We start from the raw sequence: 16,774 nt of genomic DNA, 5'->3' as shown, positions 1-16,774 counted from the left end.
ACAGGGGAGAAACTTCATCTGAGCTCCTCCTTCACACTGTAAAACAGGCCCAGCACTGAAGTCACATGTCTGTGGGGGTAGAACCACAAAGACTCAGCAAGGGGCTGTGGTGGACCTCACTTGCAGAGCAATGCATACTGTGTCCATGTGTTTCCTGCTGTATGTACTGAATTCATGGCAGACCCGGAGTGTGGCTGGTTGTGGGGACTCGATTGTTCTGGATACAGATGATAAGGAGGTGAATTGTATTTCCCAAGGAATTTTCAAATTTAGAGTTTCAGGAGTTTGGGAGCAGGCCTTGCATACTGATTACTGCAGTTGGTTCCCAGGCATCTCATAGTTTACCAAGCAGTGCTAAATGTGACCAAATGTGCTTCGATGCACCCAGGTAGTCCCTGGCATTGCAGGATCAGAGCAGAATGTTATCCTTGCACCATCAGATTGGCTGAATTTAAAAATAGAGTTGGGGTCAGCACCAAAGTGATAGCACAGTGGGTAGGGTGTTTGCCTTACATGTGACTGACCTGGTTTCAATCTCCAGCATCCCATATGGACTCCAGGAATTGCCCCGAGGGCAGTGGTTGGCAACCTTTTTTTTTTCAACTGAGCCAAATCTCGCCAAAACCACGATTGAAATTTATTTTGAGAGTCACATTTTATTTTGGTTTTTGGTTTTGTTTTGTTTTGTTTTTGGCAGCGCTCAGGGGTTACTCCTGGCTCTATGCTCAGAAATCACTCCTGGCAGGCTCAGGGGACCATATGGAATGCCGGAATTCGAACCACCGACCTTCTGCATGAGAGGCAAATGCCTTACGTCCATGCTATCTCTCCGGCCCCAAGAGCCACATTTTTAAAAACGAAAATACATAGGATGGTACACTGTTTCAATAAGTTTTTATTGAGAATATTCTGCATGCAAGTATCCACATAGGTCGGGAGGATACAAATAACACAACTAATAAACCAAAAACTTTATAACAATATTCTTTATCGATAACGTTAAATTCCATAAAATTTTCCTACAATGTAGAGAAAATTACCTCCTGACAATGACTGACAAAGTCACAAACACTAATGTGAACTTTGGCCTTGCATTTCCTTGGATAGTTTGAGTAAGTCAGGCTTGTATGTTGTTGTTTTTAATTTTAGACACGATTCCAGGTTCTCATTGATGAGACGATTTTTCAATTTACTCTTGATAAGATTCATGCTTGAAAATTATTGTTCTTATAAATATGTAGACCCGAACAAGGAAAGAACAGCAAATGCTAGCTTTTTTAGTTGATTATATGAGTCAGGAATACTATTCCAGGTGTTAAAAATCAATATGTCTTCCTTCTTCAGGTCTGTCAAAGCAGACCACTTGTGCTGTGAACTAAATTCACATTTGTGTTTCTCCAATCTTTCTAAATTAGCACAAAGACGTTCAAATTTTGAGCTCCACAGTTCTTTGTTTTTTAAATCCAGAAATTGCATTTCAAAGTTGCCAATGTTGATATTAAAGAGAGAAAAATTAATTCCGTCACAGTGGCATCCAGAGGTTTTCTTTCTTTTTTTTTTTTAACAAAGGCCAATGTCACTTTGCTGTTTCTGAAATCCTGAAACCTCTTGAAAAAGCTTCCCTCATATTTAAAAGTGCTGTTTTAAAATAGGTAATGTCAATATCAGAATTATTTTCTTGGCAATGTTTCCACATGCTTGGAAGGTGAATCAAAGTTTCTCTGTCCTTCTTCCCCACCCCACACCGGCCTGTACTCTAGACAGGCTTTCTACTTCCCTCATTCAGTCATAATTTGTTATGATAGTTCTCAGTGTAATTATTTCTGTGACTGCACTAAACGATCCCTGTGGTGAGCTTCATGTTAGGAGAAGGATACTTGGGATATTGGTCATGGGAATGTTGCACTGGTGAAGAATTATATATATATATATATATATATATATATATATATATATATATTTAAAAAATCAAAAAAAGAAAAGATAAGGCCTCCCAATTCTTACCACAGGCTTTGTTCTTTACATTGACTGTATAGAAAGAGGAGGTGCAGTAAATGCACCCCATATACACCTCAACACAGGCCCTTTGCCTGGTCTGTATTGTGAATTGGGGGACAAAAAAATAAAAAACAAAACAAAACAAAGTTTCTCTGTCTAAATCTTGAGCAAAAACAGATAATTTGTTTTCAAATGAAATAACTTCTTCTAACATCAAAAAATTTGTTTTTCCTTTCCCCTGTAGTTTATGATTAAGCTGATTTAGATGTGAAGGAACATCCACCATGAAATAGTTTTTGAATCCACTGATCGTTTGTTAATTCTGGATAGTGAACACCCTTCTTGAGGAAAAATTCTTTGATTTGTGATAATAAGTAAGCAAAACGTTTCAAAACGTTTCCTCTTGATAACCAAAATGTACTAAAAATTTGAAACCCTACAATATGGAGATTAAACAGGTAAAAGAGAAAAACCTTTTAACAATCTTTAAACCCAAGGACAGTGTTCCTGAGAAAAGTAGTGATTTCACTGAAAGGAAAAAAATCTATTGACACTTTAGTGTGTGCTACAAGAAACCAAATTAAAATACACACAAAAACAAAAACAGCACTTTGTTAAAGGCATGTGATATATCATAAAGGAATTATGATAGACTGCCTGAAACATTTAAAAATAATTTTTTATTTAAGCATATTTGTTACAAAATTATTCATACTTGAGTTTCAATCATAGAATGTACACCACCCTTCACCAGTGCACTTTCCCCACCACCAATGTCCCTTGTTTCCTTCCCCTTCACCCTCCTCTGCCTATTTCAGGGGCAGGCATTTTGCTTTTTTCTCTCTATCTCTCTTTTTCTTTATGGCACTGAGGTTTGCAAAATTTTCTTTATGACACCATAGTTTGCAATATTGTTAATTAAAGGGTACCATGCATGTCACTTATCCATTTTCAGCATTCAGTTCTTGTCCAGAGTGATATGTTCCAACTATCAATGTCATAATGTACCTTTCTCTATTCTAACTGAACTCACCACTTTTTATGGCAAGCTTCCTATCATGGACTAGTCCTCCTGTCCCTCATCCCTATTTTCTCTACATATTATTACCATATTGCCATTTACTATTCTTATCTGCCGCAAATGATTATTCTGTGTTTACACTTCTCCTTCTGACTCATTTCACTCAGAATAATAATATGATGTGTTGATGTATGTACAGATGATGCACTGTGCATGGCTCAGTGTTTTTGTGTAGTCACAAGAAACAGAAGTTGCACACTGTACATTGTATCCACTCATTGTATGATAGACTGGATTAAAAAAAACTCCCTGCTGAACTAATTTCTGTGACAGATGACACAGTAAAGATAATTTTTGAAATTCACAATTATGATCAAATGCAGGCTATTCACCACCCTGGGTGAGAGTATGGATGCCCACTAGCATCTTCTCCATGAAGAAGTGAAGTGGCTGTTCAGGGGAAGGGTGTTCTCTCACCTTTGTTGGCAAGAGGGGAGAAGTAGTGCAGTTTCTGTGAGAGCAGAACTCTGACTTTGTACAGCCCCAGTTGGACAAGGAATGGGTAGCTAAGCTTGTGTATTTGGCAGACATTATTCATTTTCTCTCTGAATTTAATATTTCTCTGCAGGGGAGTTTCACAAGTAGTTTTTACAGTGAGACATAAGACGGATGTGTTCAAAAAAGAATCTGATTCTAGGATAGTTGTGTCTGAAATGTTTCCACTCTTGCAAAAATTTTCTTATTGCCACTTATATTATGCAGAAAGTCATAATCAATATGAAAAACAGCATTTAAGGGCATTAGCTCACAACTTTAATCATGAGTACTCTGAACATGAGAATCCACGGAAAAGAAAACTCTGGGTTGAAAATCCCTTCATGGAAGATGCCCACTCTTGTGCAAAATAAAATATGTGTTTTAAGATCACTCCAGGCACTGTATTTCTAAACCCCACCCAACCTGGTCTGAAGAAGCAGGGTAGCAGGAAAGAAATAATAAACCAAGCTAGCCAGGAAAGGATGATCTTTTACCTTGTACTCTCTGCCTCGAGCCCAAAAAAGCTAGAACACCTCTTTCTTTATTAAAACCAATTCCCAATACCAAGAGGCTTCAGGTCAAGAGAGAGAGACAAAAGTACATATTCAGTGGACTTTTACATATCAAAGGAAGAGGTTAAGAAAGGGTGATGTTGGGGGAACACCTTTGTTTAGGGTTGATAGTGGGCATCATCTTACACTCTTGGAGCCGGCTGCTGGGGCTGCACACAGGGCGCGCACTGACAGAGGCTAGGAGCAGAGTCCTGACTCCTGGAGCGGCCGCCCAGCTTACAGAAGAGCCAAATTAAAAGTATAAAGAGCCACAAGTGGCTCGTGAGCCGCAGGTTGCCGACCACTGCCCTAGGGGAATAATCAGGAGAAATCCCTGAGAATCGCCGGGTGCCCCCCCCCCCCAAAAAAAAAAAACCCAAAAGCTCAAAGGATTGGAGCTCTGCTGGAGCTGTGGGTTTGATCCCTGGCACTTTATGGATCCACTCCCCTCACATCATATAGGGTAGTAGAGCCCAAACCCACTGGGTGTGACCTTAAAAGAGTTTTAAGGAGTTTTAAAGAGTTTAAAAATAATTTGGTGCAGGGCATAGCAATAGTACAGTGGGTAGGAAGCTTGCCTTGCAAACTGACTACTTGTGTTTGATTCCTGGCATCCCATGAGCCCACCAGGAGTAATTCCTGAGTGCAGAGCCAGGAGTGATTCCCTCTCTGCCCCGCCCCCAAATCTTTGGACCACATCTGGCAATGCTCAGGGCTTACTCTTGGCTCTTTGCACAAGGTTATACCTGGTGGGCCCAGGAGACCATAGGGGTATCAAAGATCAAGCCTGAGTTAGCCGTGTATAAGGCAAGTGTCCTACACACTGTACTCTCTCCATCCTCAATTTTTTTTTGTGGGGGGCATTACATGCAGCAATGCTCAGGGATCACTTGTGGCTCTGCACTCAAAAATTATTCCCAGTAGTGCTCTGGGGACCATATGGGATGCCAGGGATTGAACCTAACCAGACATGCGTAGAGCAAACATCTTACCCACTGCACTATCTCTCCAGCACTTCTAGCCCCCAATTTTTTAAAAAATAAAATAGTGAAACTGACTAAAATTGATTTGTTCTTTGTTATGTTCATGTGACAGAAATTTGATGATAAAATAGTCTTCCTTGAAAATATCTAGGCAACTGCTGCCATTACTTTTGAATTTTAATGATTTACTTACTACATATTTAAACACAATATATATGCTGTTTCATAAGGGTATCTTCTAATTATTTATCTTTTAATCCTACTCTGTAGGACCAAAGAGATATTACAAGAGAAAAAGCAGGCACTTGCCTTTCATGTTGTCTATTCACCTGACCTTGATTTGATCCTCAACATTGCAAATGGCCCCTTGAGCACCGTCAAGGGTCATTCTTGAACATAGAGCCAGGAATTGTCCCTGAGCACCACATAGTGTAGGTCTCCCTCCCTGAAAGAAAAAAAAAAACACAAAGAAATTAATAAATTATGCATTCAATGTGAAAATTTATTTAGTGAAATCACAACCATACAATAGACCCTGATATATGTGGGCACTGATAAAATATGGGATTTTTTTTTCTCCTTTAAATTTTTTTATTAAAAAAATTTTTTTTTGTTTGTTTTACCTACACATGCCTATCCTCAGTCAGGGCTTTTCCTGGCTCTTGGATTCCTGTGGGTGTAAAGTCATTGCATCCCTGCTATGAGCTATCATTCTGATATCAACATTTTAATTATGGGGGAAGAGGTTGGGTGTCACGTTTGAAGGTGCTCAGGGCTCACTGCATTCAAGGATTACTCCTGGCCCTTCTCAGCAGACTATATATGATACTAGCAGATGAACCCAGGTTAGCTGAAAGCAAGACAAGTGCCTTAATTGCTATGTCTCTCCTTCTAATTTCAATTCTTAACCATTTATGTGGTTTGTTCCTCCAACACCTGTGGTCTTATACATTCTCATGTTTATATAGTAAACTCAGGGCCTGAGATATGGGGCAAAGTTTAAGTGATTGTCTTGCAAATGGCCAGCCTTGGTTCTATCTCCAGCTCTGCATGTGGTCCCCTAAGCACCACCAGGTGTGATCTTTGGATGTGGTTGCAAAACCAAAAAATAAATACATAAATAAATAGGCTCAAAATAGGCATGATAGAGCAATGACAAGCAGCCTGAACTTGAGTTTGTTGACTTCATTTTTTTGTGACAACTCGGAGAGTTTTTTTGCTTGTGTGATGGTTTGGAAACCAAAAATATATATAATTATTTTTTTTCTCATCTCATCTTATTGGCAGAAAAGGCAGCAGAATGAGGAAGAGTGAAGACTTCCCCAGACAAAACGTTGGCTTTTCACAAAGCTGCACACACAGAAGAAACAACTTTTGAAGAGTGAACCTCAACCTTTAAAGAACTGTGTATTCTAAAGAACCATCAGTTCAGGTTTTATTCTCTGCTGCTTGGGATGATCTTTTCACGATCCATCTTTTATTAAGAGTGAAGTTGTCAGTTGTTGTGTATGTAAACATTTTTATGGGATTATTAAGTTACTGATCCTACCCTGATCGGTGATTGTGCCCTACCCTAGGGTGTGACCTGGCATTCTGCTCCCACCCTAGGGTGGTACCTGATTCTGCTCCCACCATTGAGTGGTATCTGATCCCACCATTGGGTGGTACCTGATTCTGGGGCATAAAAGCAAGGGTCTGTGGAAGGTGAGGGGCTTTTTTCCTGAGGCCTATTCTTAGGCCTTTTGGCTTCGGCCTCTTCACAGAATAAAGAGCTGTTTTTTTCAGAAGCCTGACTGCCTGTTGACTTTCTTCCCACCGCATTCTCCTCAGAACCACCAGCTGAACAGGGTAATAGACGTGTGGTCCGAGCTGGAGGAGAAAGGCCTCATCCTCCATCCCTCCATCAGTCAACCTCATCAGGGGCTGACTTGCAACAGTCAGTGAGGTCAGTTAGATACAAAATCATTCTAATCTGCTATAATCAGCCCCAATTACAGCACAGGGAAACATCTGCTTCAAACTGCTTCTTGAAGGTTAGCATACAGAAACTCTGGAGACATTTCTTAACTATGGCACAACTAATGTAAAAAAGTTGACATTTACATGGGAGAAATAATCACATTTTGAAGAAAGCTAGAACAAACAGTATATGTTGGTTTTCCTTTGCAGAAGAAATAAAAGGGCAGCATTTCTGTCAGTTTCCTCAATCTCTCCACCAAGAATTGGAGACTCTTGAAAGAATCAAATAATGCTATTTTTTTCTATTTTTTTGGGTCACAGCCAGCAGCACTCAGGGGTTACTCCTGGCTCTATGCTCATAAATCACTCCTGGCAGGCTCAGGGGACCATATGGGATGCTGGGATTCAAACCAATGACCTTCTGCATGAAAGGCAAACGCCTTACCTCCATGCTATCTCTCCAGCCCCAAATAATGCTATTTTTTTTTCGGTGGTTTTTTTTTTGGGGTGACACCCGGCAGTGCTCAGGGGTTATTCCTGGCTCCAGGCTCAGAAATTGCTCCTGGTAGGCACAGGGGACCATATGGAATGCCGGGATTTGAACCGATGACCTCCTGCATGAAAGGCAAACGCCTTACCTCCATGCTATCTCTCCAGCCCCAAATAATGTTATTTATTTATTTATTTTGGTTTTTGGGCCACACCCGGCGTTGCTCAGGGGTTACTCCTGGCTGTCTGCTCAGAAATAGCTCCTGGCAGGCATGGGGGACCATATGGGACACTGGGATTCGAACCAACCACCTTTGGTCCTGGATCGTCTGCTTGCAAGGCAAACGCCACTGTGCTATCTCTCCAGGCCCAAATAATGTTATTTTTAAAGCCATTTTGTTTGTCTCTAGAGTACAAGAAAAGCTTTGAAAGTTTTTTGTTTGTTTTTGTTTTTCGTTTTGGGGCCACACCTGGCAGTGTTCAGGGGTTACTTCTGGCTCTTCGCACAAAAATTGCTCCTGACAGGCTCAAGGACCATATGGGATGTAGAGGATGGAACCTGGATCGAACCTGCAAGGCCTACTTGCTGTGCTGTTGCTCTGGCCCATGAAAGTTTTTAAAGAATAAATATAATAGAAATGTTTGATTAAATTACTGATATATTAATAGTTTTTCCCAACTGTGGAGCTTTTGAATTAATGCAACTCCCCAAAACTAGTTACTAGTAGCAAATTATTAGACTTACTCAGGAAAGGATTTCTTACGAGTCATTTCTAGACATTTCTTTTTTTTTTTTTTTAAACTTTATCGATTCATTGGTTTTTGGATCACACCCAGCAGTCCTCAGGGGTTACTCCTGGCTCTGCACTCAGAAATCACTCCTGGCAAGCTTGGGGGACCATATGGGATAATGGTAATTGAACTGGGTCCCTTCCCAGTCAGCCGCATGCAAGGCAAATGCCCTATTGCTATGCTATCTCTCTGGCCCTTCTAGGCAGGCACGGCGGACCATACGGGACACCAGGATTCGAACCAACCACCTTTGGTCCTGGATCGGCTGCTTGCAAGGCAAATGCGCTGTGCTATCTCTCCGGGCCCTCTAGACATTTCTTTTTTTGACTATTTGTATTTGAAAATCTGTTGATTTTTGTAAAAACTTTTTCTAAATTAAAATTAATTATAAATATTTTTCAGTCATATTGAGGGGAATCAGATTTAGAAACCTTACCACATACTTTCTTTTTCTTTTTCTTCTTTTCTGGGTGAGGGTGTATGAAGTGTTGAGGCATATTTGGTGATGCTTAGGGACCCTTCCTGGACTTTGTGCTCAGGTATTACTCCTGGTGGTGCTCAGAGAACTGTTACCCTCCCCCAAAGCCAAATGCTAATCTCTTCTGGATGGTGAGACACTCCCACAGCTGGAAAGGGACATAGGCTTCATACTCAAAATGAACAGCATGCTTCTGAGCAGACATTAGACAAACTAAAATAGAAAGTTTTACAAAGTTTACAAAGATTCTTGCCTGCAGAATCTTTAGGATATAAAGAGATTTGGAGAGTTAGTACAGGGGTAAGGTGCTTACCTTGCATGCATTGGACCTGGGTTTAATCCTTAGCATCCCATATGAGCACCCCACCTAAGCACCACCAGGAGTGACTACTGAGTTCAGAGCCAGGAGTAAGTCCTGAACACTGCCAGATGTGGTCCCAAACACACACACACACACACACACACACACACACACACACACACACACACACACACACAGAGTGAAGGGTTAAAAAAGATATAGAAAGGTTCAGAAAAAAAAAAAGAAATGATAATTAAATGTAGAGTGCTACCCTAGACTGAATGTCACATCTTGAGAAAATAACCATAAAAGACATCATTGGAACAAGTGACAGAACTTGAATAGAATTTTTTCAGTGCTATTTTCCCATTTTCAAAGTTTGTAATCTTTATTTTATTTTATTTTTTAGGGTCACACCCGGCAACGCTCAGGGGTTCCTCCTGGTTCTACGCTCAGAAATCGCTCCTGGCAGGCTCAGAGGACCATATGGGATACCGGGATTCGAACCACCGTCCTTCTGCATGTAAGGCAAATGCCTTACCTCCATGCTATCTCTCCGGCCCCTGTAATCTTTATTTTAAAGAAGACTTTTGCTTCCATATGCCTGTGTGTGAAGATATAGATAGCTGGATGGATAGAGTGATAGGTCAATTGATGGATAGATTATTGAATAGATAGGTGGTAAATGGGTAGCTACATAAGTAGATTTTTTTGTTTTTGTTTTTGGGTCACACCCGGCGGTGCTCAGGGGTGACTCCTGGCTGTCTGCTCAGAAATAGCTCCTGGCAGTCACGGGGGGGGGGGGCCATATGGGACACCGGGATTCGAACCAACCACCTTTGGTCCTGGATTGGCTGCTTGCAAGGCAAATGCCGCTGTGCTATCTCTCCGGGCCCTACATAAGTAGATATTTAAAAAAGAAAGTGGGATCACAAAAGTCCCAAGTCCACTTAGGATAGACATAAGTATGTTTAAACATATGTATGTTTCTTGGAGATATAGGTTGGACACATTAATTTTGTAATTCAGTGCTCTATCATGTTAGGCTCCAAATACAGTGCTCATTATGACAATGTCTTAACAAAATACTCCAATTTACCTATTTCCTTTGGATTACATCTGCTACTATGACCTAAAGCTTATGACAATAGAGACCACTGAAATGGACTGAAATACCATAGACTTTTATTACAGGCTCCATTGATTATGTTTTTGAAAATTACTATTATCCTTTTTTTTCTCCTTTTTATTCTTTTTCAATTCAATCTATATTATTATATCATAATGCCCATGCTGTCAGTTTCCTTTCAGGAAAGGAACCGCAATGCAGAAGACACAGAGATGATACTACATAAGGTAGATCCTCTTATAGTGCTCACTACCATATTGCTTTGTACTCTAGATGTGAAAATTTTGTTTATCCTAAAATGCTCTGTGCACAATCTAACCCTGGAAGCTTTATTTAGTAAAGTTCACCCCACCATTGATGAAGTGCCTAGAAATTGGAAGTGCTTAGAAATTGGAAAACCTTTCTCCTCTGATGTGCCGGTCCATTTTTTGCTTTGTGTGCCACACCTGGTGACGTTCAAGGGTTACTCCTATCTATGCACTCAGAAATCGCTCCTGGCTTGAGGGATCATATGGGAAGCCAGGGGATCGAACCGTGGTCCATCCTGGATCAACCATGTGCAAGGTAAACGCCCTACTGTTGGGCCATGGCTCTGGCCCCTCCCATTTTTCAATTATTTTATTTTATTTATTTATTTTTTCTAATAGCAAAGTTGCTTATTTATTTTTACTTTTTGGCTTATTCTTTATACCTGGCTTACTTGTGACTCTATTCAGAGATAAATTCTGATGAGGTTCAGGGAACCAAATCTTGAGGGATCAAACCTGGTTCAGTCACATACAAACACCATACTGATCTTTTGTACTATTTGTGCTATTTCTTTAGCATAGAATGTAAAGATGTGTATCATTTTATTATATTTTTATTTTTTTTTATTGTTTAGCATTTTATATATATAAAAAAAATCACCAGTGCAACATTCCCATCACCAATGTCTAAGAGTTCCTCCTCTCCACCCCACACCGGCCTGTACTCTAGACAGGCTTTCTACTTCCGTCATTCAGTCACATTTTGTTATGATGGTTCTCAGTGTAATTATTTCTGTGACTGCACCCATCACTCTCTGTGGTGAGCTTCATGTCATGAGCTAGACTTTCCAGTCCTCTACTTTGTCTCTGAGAATCATTACACAATGTCTTTCTTTTATTTTTTCAAAACCCATAAATAATGGGTTCAATTATTTTATTTTTATCTATTTTTTTTAATTCTTTAAGAGCACTGATCCATCCCATAAGGATTAGGCCTGCAACTACAACCTATGAATAGATCTCTAATGTCTGCCTATAAGTGGGTGTGAGTGTGTATGCAGTGGCTTCCTCTATTTCGCTTAAACTGTATTGTAAATAATCCATGCCTATATTGTATATTGCCCCTGTTATATATTATTCCTCCTCCCCACCCTGTTAAAACTCCTTCTATGGTCTCACCCTCTCAATCCTAATTCTTTATCTCTCCCTATTTAACCCACTTTACTTTCAGTTCTTAACTTCTTAGGAACCGAGACTGTCCTCCTGTCCCAGTAAGCTGCCACCTGACTTCCAAAGCAAAAGGACACCCTCTCAGCCCTACTTCAGCCCCACTTCTCTCCCCTCAGCAAGAAGCTGTAGCCCCAGCTGACTCATTCTATGTGGCCCTTTATCTCCCACCCCCTTCAGTGTGGAATGTTGCTTGCTACTGGATTCAGTTCCAGAGGGACCTCCAGCTCGACGACACTACCTGATCCCTACTGCTGCAAACCATTTTCAGACTCAATAAGACCACAATGTAGGACGTAAGTATGCCTGGATCTTATACCCCCACAATCTCAAAAGACTTAATAGGGATACCTATATTTCCTTTGTATGTTTATTTTCTTAATAGTTATAAGTCTTAGTGTGCTTATTTCCAAATGTAGAGATAGCCTCCTTCATCCTCCCCTTTATTTTTTTCTGTTTAGTTAGAAATTCCAGTAGAAAAAACTTGCTTGTGATAAAAGCTCAGGTCAAAATGAGGGCACAGAGATTGTACAGCTTGTCACTTTGACCTCCAAATGTGCCAATAATATATGGCATCTTTCCTTTTTTCATAGGCACACTAAAATGGGGAAATCTTATGTATAGAAACAAGTTCTTATCTAATAGGGATAACAACCCATACATTTTATAATACAGGGGCATCCTCCACCCTAACATTAGTCATACTTGACTTAGACCTTATATGATCAGACTTTGACCATCCAACCCCAAATCCTGGATCCCAACCTTAGAACTGGCACAGTTCCCTGCAGCAGCACAGGGATCAAACTCACTCCAGGGAAGTCCCTAATATTGCTCTGGCACCGACTTGCACCAGGGTAGGTTCATATGACACCCTGACGATGAGGAAACAGCAACAACTTGTTCTAAGGGCAGGTTGCCCTACCTCAGCACCTAACGGTGAGATGAAATCAGATGAAATCCTGTCCTAGGAACTGTGCAAAAACCACGATCACTAATTACAGAAGACTGACTACAACAACTCTGACTGAGCAGAACTTCTGGAACCATAAAGAAAGACTCGTTCCTAGACTTTGTCCCAGGATCTGTGCAAAAACCAAGATCTCCAATTACAGAGGGCTGACTTTGACAACCACAACTGAGCAGGATGTTTCCTGGCACCATAAAGAAAGACCTTGGTGTTTGACAATGAACATGTCTGGAGCCTGTAATTGGTCCCTTGACAGTATGCTTCAAGGATGGAAACACCCTGTATCTCTTAGGCCAACAGAATTTCCTTTCTAATTTCCCCAGTACTTACTATATCTATGCAAAAAACAAACAAAAAGAAAAAACTTGCCACATCAGCCCCTCCCTGGTTTTTCTTTTCTTTTTTCTTCTTTTAAATTTATATTTATAGCTTCTAGACAGGAGCTCCCGCCCACTAGTTTTTTTTTTTTAAACAGAACCATAGAACATAAATCATTTTGTTCTGCCTCATATTTCTATGTCTTCCTACAAATTGAGAAAAAAAAGTAGATGGTACCAGGGGCAAAGTGGTCTCATGAGAATTGACTGGAAATAAAAAATGATTAGACCTAAATACCCAACCAAAGTCAATGACAATAAAATCAAGAGACCCAAACTACAACAAGCTATACACAAAATTTACCTGTTACACTATCAGTCCAGGGGGCTAAGGATGGAGGTATGAGATGAATGCTGGGAACAGTGGTGGAGGGAGGTCAACATTGGTGGTGAGAATTGCTCTAATTCACTGTCACTATATACCATAAATATAACTGTGAAAGACTTGTAATTCACATTGGTCTTAATAAAAATTATTTTTAAAAAGAGCTTTGGAAAAAAAGAAAAAGAAAAAAATAGTCCTGGGCTCGGAGAGATAGCACAGCGGCGTTTGCCTTGCAAGCAGCCGATCCAGGACCTAAGGTGGTTGGTTTGAATCCCGGTGTCCCATATGGTTCCCCCGTGCCTGCCAGGAGCTATTTCTGAGCAGACAGCCAGGAGTAACCCCTGAGCACCACCGGGTGTGACCCAAAAATCAAAAAAAAAAAAAAAAGAAAGAAAGAAAAAAATAGTCCTGTTTGGGAAAAGAGCTCAGGACAAAACCTGAGTTGGTCTTATGACAGTATGCTTCAAGGGTGGAGACACTCTTTACCTCTTCTTAGGCCAATGAAATTTCCTTTCTAATTTCCCAATATTTATCGTGTCTATGAAAAAAAAATTGCCACATCAGCCCCCCCTTTTCTTCTTTTTGTTTTCTTTTTTTTTAAACAGAGCCATAGAACATGAATCATCTTGTTCTGCCTCATATTTCTATGTCTTCCTACAAATTGAGAAAAAAAAAAGTGGATAGTACCCAGGGGCAAGCAGTGTCAGGAGCATTGAGTGGAAATAAAAAATGGTCAGACCTAAATACTCAACCCAAAGTCAATGGCAATAGAATCAAGAGACCCAAACTACAACAAGCTATACACAAAAGGGACCTGTTATACTATCAGTCCAGGGGGCTAAGGATAGAGGAATGGGATATAGGCTAGGAACAGTGGCGTAGGGAGGTCAACTCTGGTGGTGGGAATTGCCCTAATTCACTGGGACTATGTACCTTAAATATAACTGTGAAAGACTTGTAATTCACATTAGTCTCAATAAAATCATTTAAAAATAAAGGAAAGTAAAAAAATACATAAATAAAAGAAAGTGAAATAAGCAAATGTAACAATTGGTGAATCTGATAAAGGATATTTGAGACTTTCTTGAGTGACTGTTACAACTTTCATGTAAATCTGAGATGACTACAAAGTGCAAAACTACGAAACAAATTCCAAAAGCCATACAGGTTAAACTGAACCTGGGGTTGGGTGTGAAAGGGAAAGGATGACATGAGCCAATATTATGGGTGACTAAAAGAGTGAAGGAGAGCAAAAAGGGAGAAAATGCCAATCTAGCAAGAAGACTTTGGGGGAATGATCATAAGAAGACTCACTCCCAAAGAATAAATGGGCACATAGCAAACCACTATGGCATATGATCCTGATGGTGGAGGCCCAAATTTGGGATAGGTGGTAAAGGAGAGAGGGAGGATAAATTAATCTTCAGAGCTGGCAGAGAAAGGTAAATCAGCCATAAGCACTAAGGGAGTGACCAGAGATGCAAACAGAGGGTTAAATGACACTGGTGCCATAGCATCAGGGAGGTGAGATCTTCAAGCAAGAGGAAGTGGTCACAGGAAACAAATGTCAGGAAAGTTCAATAGGATAAGAATACCCCTAGAAACTGTGTAAAGCATAAACATAACCATGGCATCTCAGAGAAATGGAGAAAAAAGGTGGATTCATTAACATAACGAAAACCAGTGTTGAGAATCAGGACCAAAGAAACTGCAGAATAAAATCTTAAACAGAAATAAAACATCACAAGGTGCCCTTGCTTGAGAAGGAAAGGAAGGAAGGAAGGAAGGAGGGAAGGAAGGAAGGAAGGAAGGAAGGAAGGAAGGAAGGAAGGAAGGAAGGAAGGAAGGAAAGAAGGAAGAGAAAGAAGAAAGAAGGAAAAGAAAGAAGGAAAAGAAAGAAAGGAGAAAGAAGAAAGAAAAGGAAAGAAAGAAAAAGAAAGAAAGAAAGAAAGAAGGAAGGAAGGAAGGAAGGAAGGAAGGAAGGAAGGAAGGAAGGAAGGAAGGAAGGAAGGAAGGAAGGAAGGAAATAAATCAAGACTCCACTGATTAGAAAGTGATGGTAGAAGCTTGAGAAGTGGAATTAACAAGCTACCTAAAATAGTGATAAGAGGGGGGCCGGAGAGATAGCATGGAGGTAAGGCGTTTGCCTTTCATGCAGGAGGTCATCGGTAGCTTGGAGGTAAGGTGTTTGCATTTCATGCAGAAGGTCGGTGGTAAAGAACCCCTGAGCGCTGCCGGGTGTGACCTCGGATAGTACAGGGGCTTGAAGATCTCACCTGTCTGATGCTATGGCACCAGTGTCAATTCATTCTTTTTGCATCTCTGGTCACTCCATTACTGCTTATCCCTGCCTCTTCTTATCACTATTTTAGGTAGCTTGCTAATTCCACTTCTCAAGTTTCTACTACTTTTTCAAGGCTGACATTTGCCCTCCACATTGCCAACCTGGATTTAATTCCAGCATCCCATATAGACCCCAAGAGTGATCACCAAAAGTGATCTCTGAGTGCAGAGCCGAGAGTAAGCCCTGAGCCCTGAGTTGTATGTCCCCCTTCCTCAGAAAAGAAAGTACAAGGCATAAATAGTCATCTTTCCCTCCCTCTCTGCCCCTGGGTCAGAAGCTATGTTGTAGTCAGAAAAACAACAGCTGGTTTCTAGGCAGGGGCCTACTTTAAAGAGAGTCTTCTTTCACAACACTCCTTTAAAAACAACAACAACAACAACAAAACATAGTAGGGGAATAACAAATGCTCAAAGACAATAGAAACAAAGATCATGAGAACTGGTCTTGCGTAGGATGCTTGCCACTAGGCATGGGGGAGAGAGGTGAAAACATTAGGGTGATGGCAGAGGCAACTGGCCCCTCTGAAGGAGGACAAGGTGCTGAGAGGAGGTAGTGGAATGGATGAAACTTTATCTGAAGCAGTACTGCAAACCAGTGTCTAAACAAAAATAAATAAATAAAAGGTCTCTGCTATGGAGGCCGGATAGAGGGTGGAAGGGAAACTGGGATACTGGTAGCGGAAAGTGGACATTAGTGAAGGAATGGATGTTGGAACACTATGTATGCCTTGCAGCTCAATCATGAATAACTTTGTACATCATGGTACTTCAATAAAAACAGAAGAAAATAAAAACACTCAGGTAGCTCTAGGAAATAAATGAGCAGGAAGTGTCAGGAGGTGTCTCAGGTTACTCTGCACTCTGAATTGGGGGATTCTGGTTAAATTTTTTTGATCTGATATATTAATTTTGTTCATATATTGTAATGATAGAAAGAATGTTTAGGGCCCGGAGAGATAGCACAGCGGCGTTTGCCTTGCAAGCAGCCGATCCAGGACCAAAGGTGGTTGGTTCGAATCCCGGTGTCCCATATGGTCCCCCGTGCC

General features: G+C 40.7%; 1 long non-coding RNA gene and 1 other non-coding gene across 2 annotated transcripts; both read left to right on the top strand.

Annotated features, from left to right (window-relative positions):
* The first annotated feature begins 46 nt into the window (after window positions 1-46).
* On the top strand, window positions 47-6,469 carry LOC126011444 (uncharacterized). Its single transcript, XR_007496756.1, has 2 exons — window positions 47-238; window positions 6,378-6,469. It is a non-coding gene; the product is annotated as an uncharacterized LOC126011444 (long non-coding RNA).
* LOC126012579 (small nucleolar RNA SNORA51) lies at window positions 1,988-2,120 on the top strand. Its single transcript, XR_007497033.1, has one exon. It is a non-coding gene; the product is annotated as a small nucleolar RNA SNORA51 (small nucleolar RNA).
* Window positions 6,470-16,774: the final 10,305 nt, after the last annotated feature.

The sequence above is a fragment of the Suncus etruscus genome, chromosome 6 (genome assembly GCF_024139225.1).
Source record: "Suncus etruscus isolate mSunEtr1 chromosome 6, mSunEtr1.pri.cur, whole genome shotgun sequence".
NCBI classification, from domain to species: domain Eukaryota; kingdom Metazoa; phylum Chordata; class Mammalia; order Eulipotyphla; family Soricidae; genus Suncus; species Suncus etruscus.
Note: the sequence above shows the minus strand (reverse complement) of the source record. Positions and strands in the feature narration are given on the sequence as shown.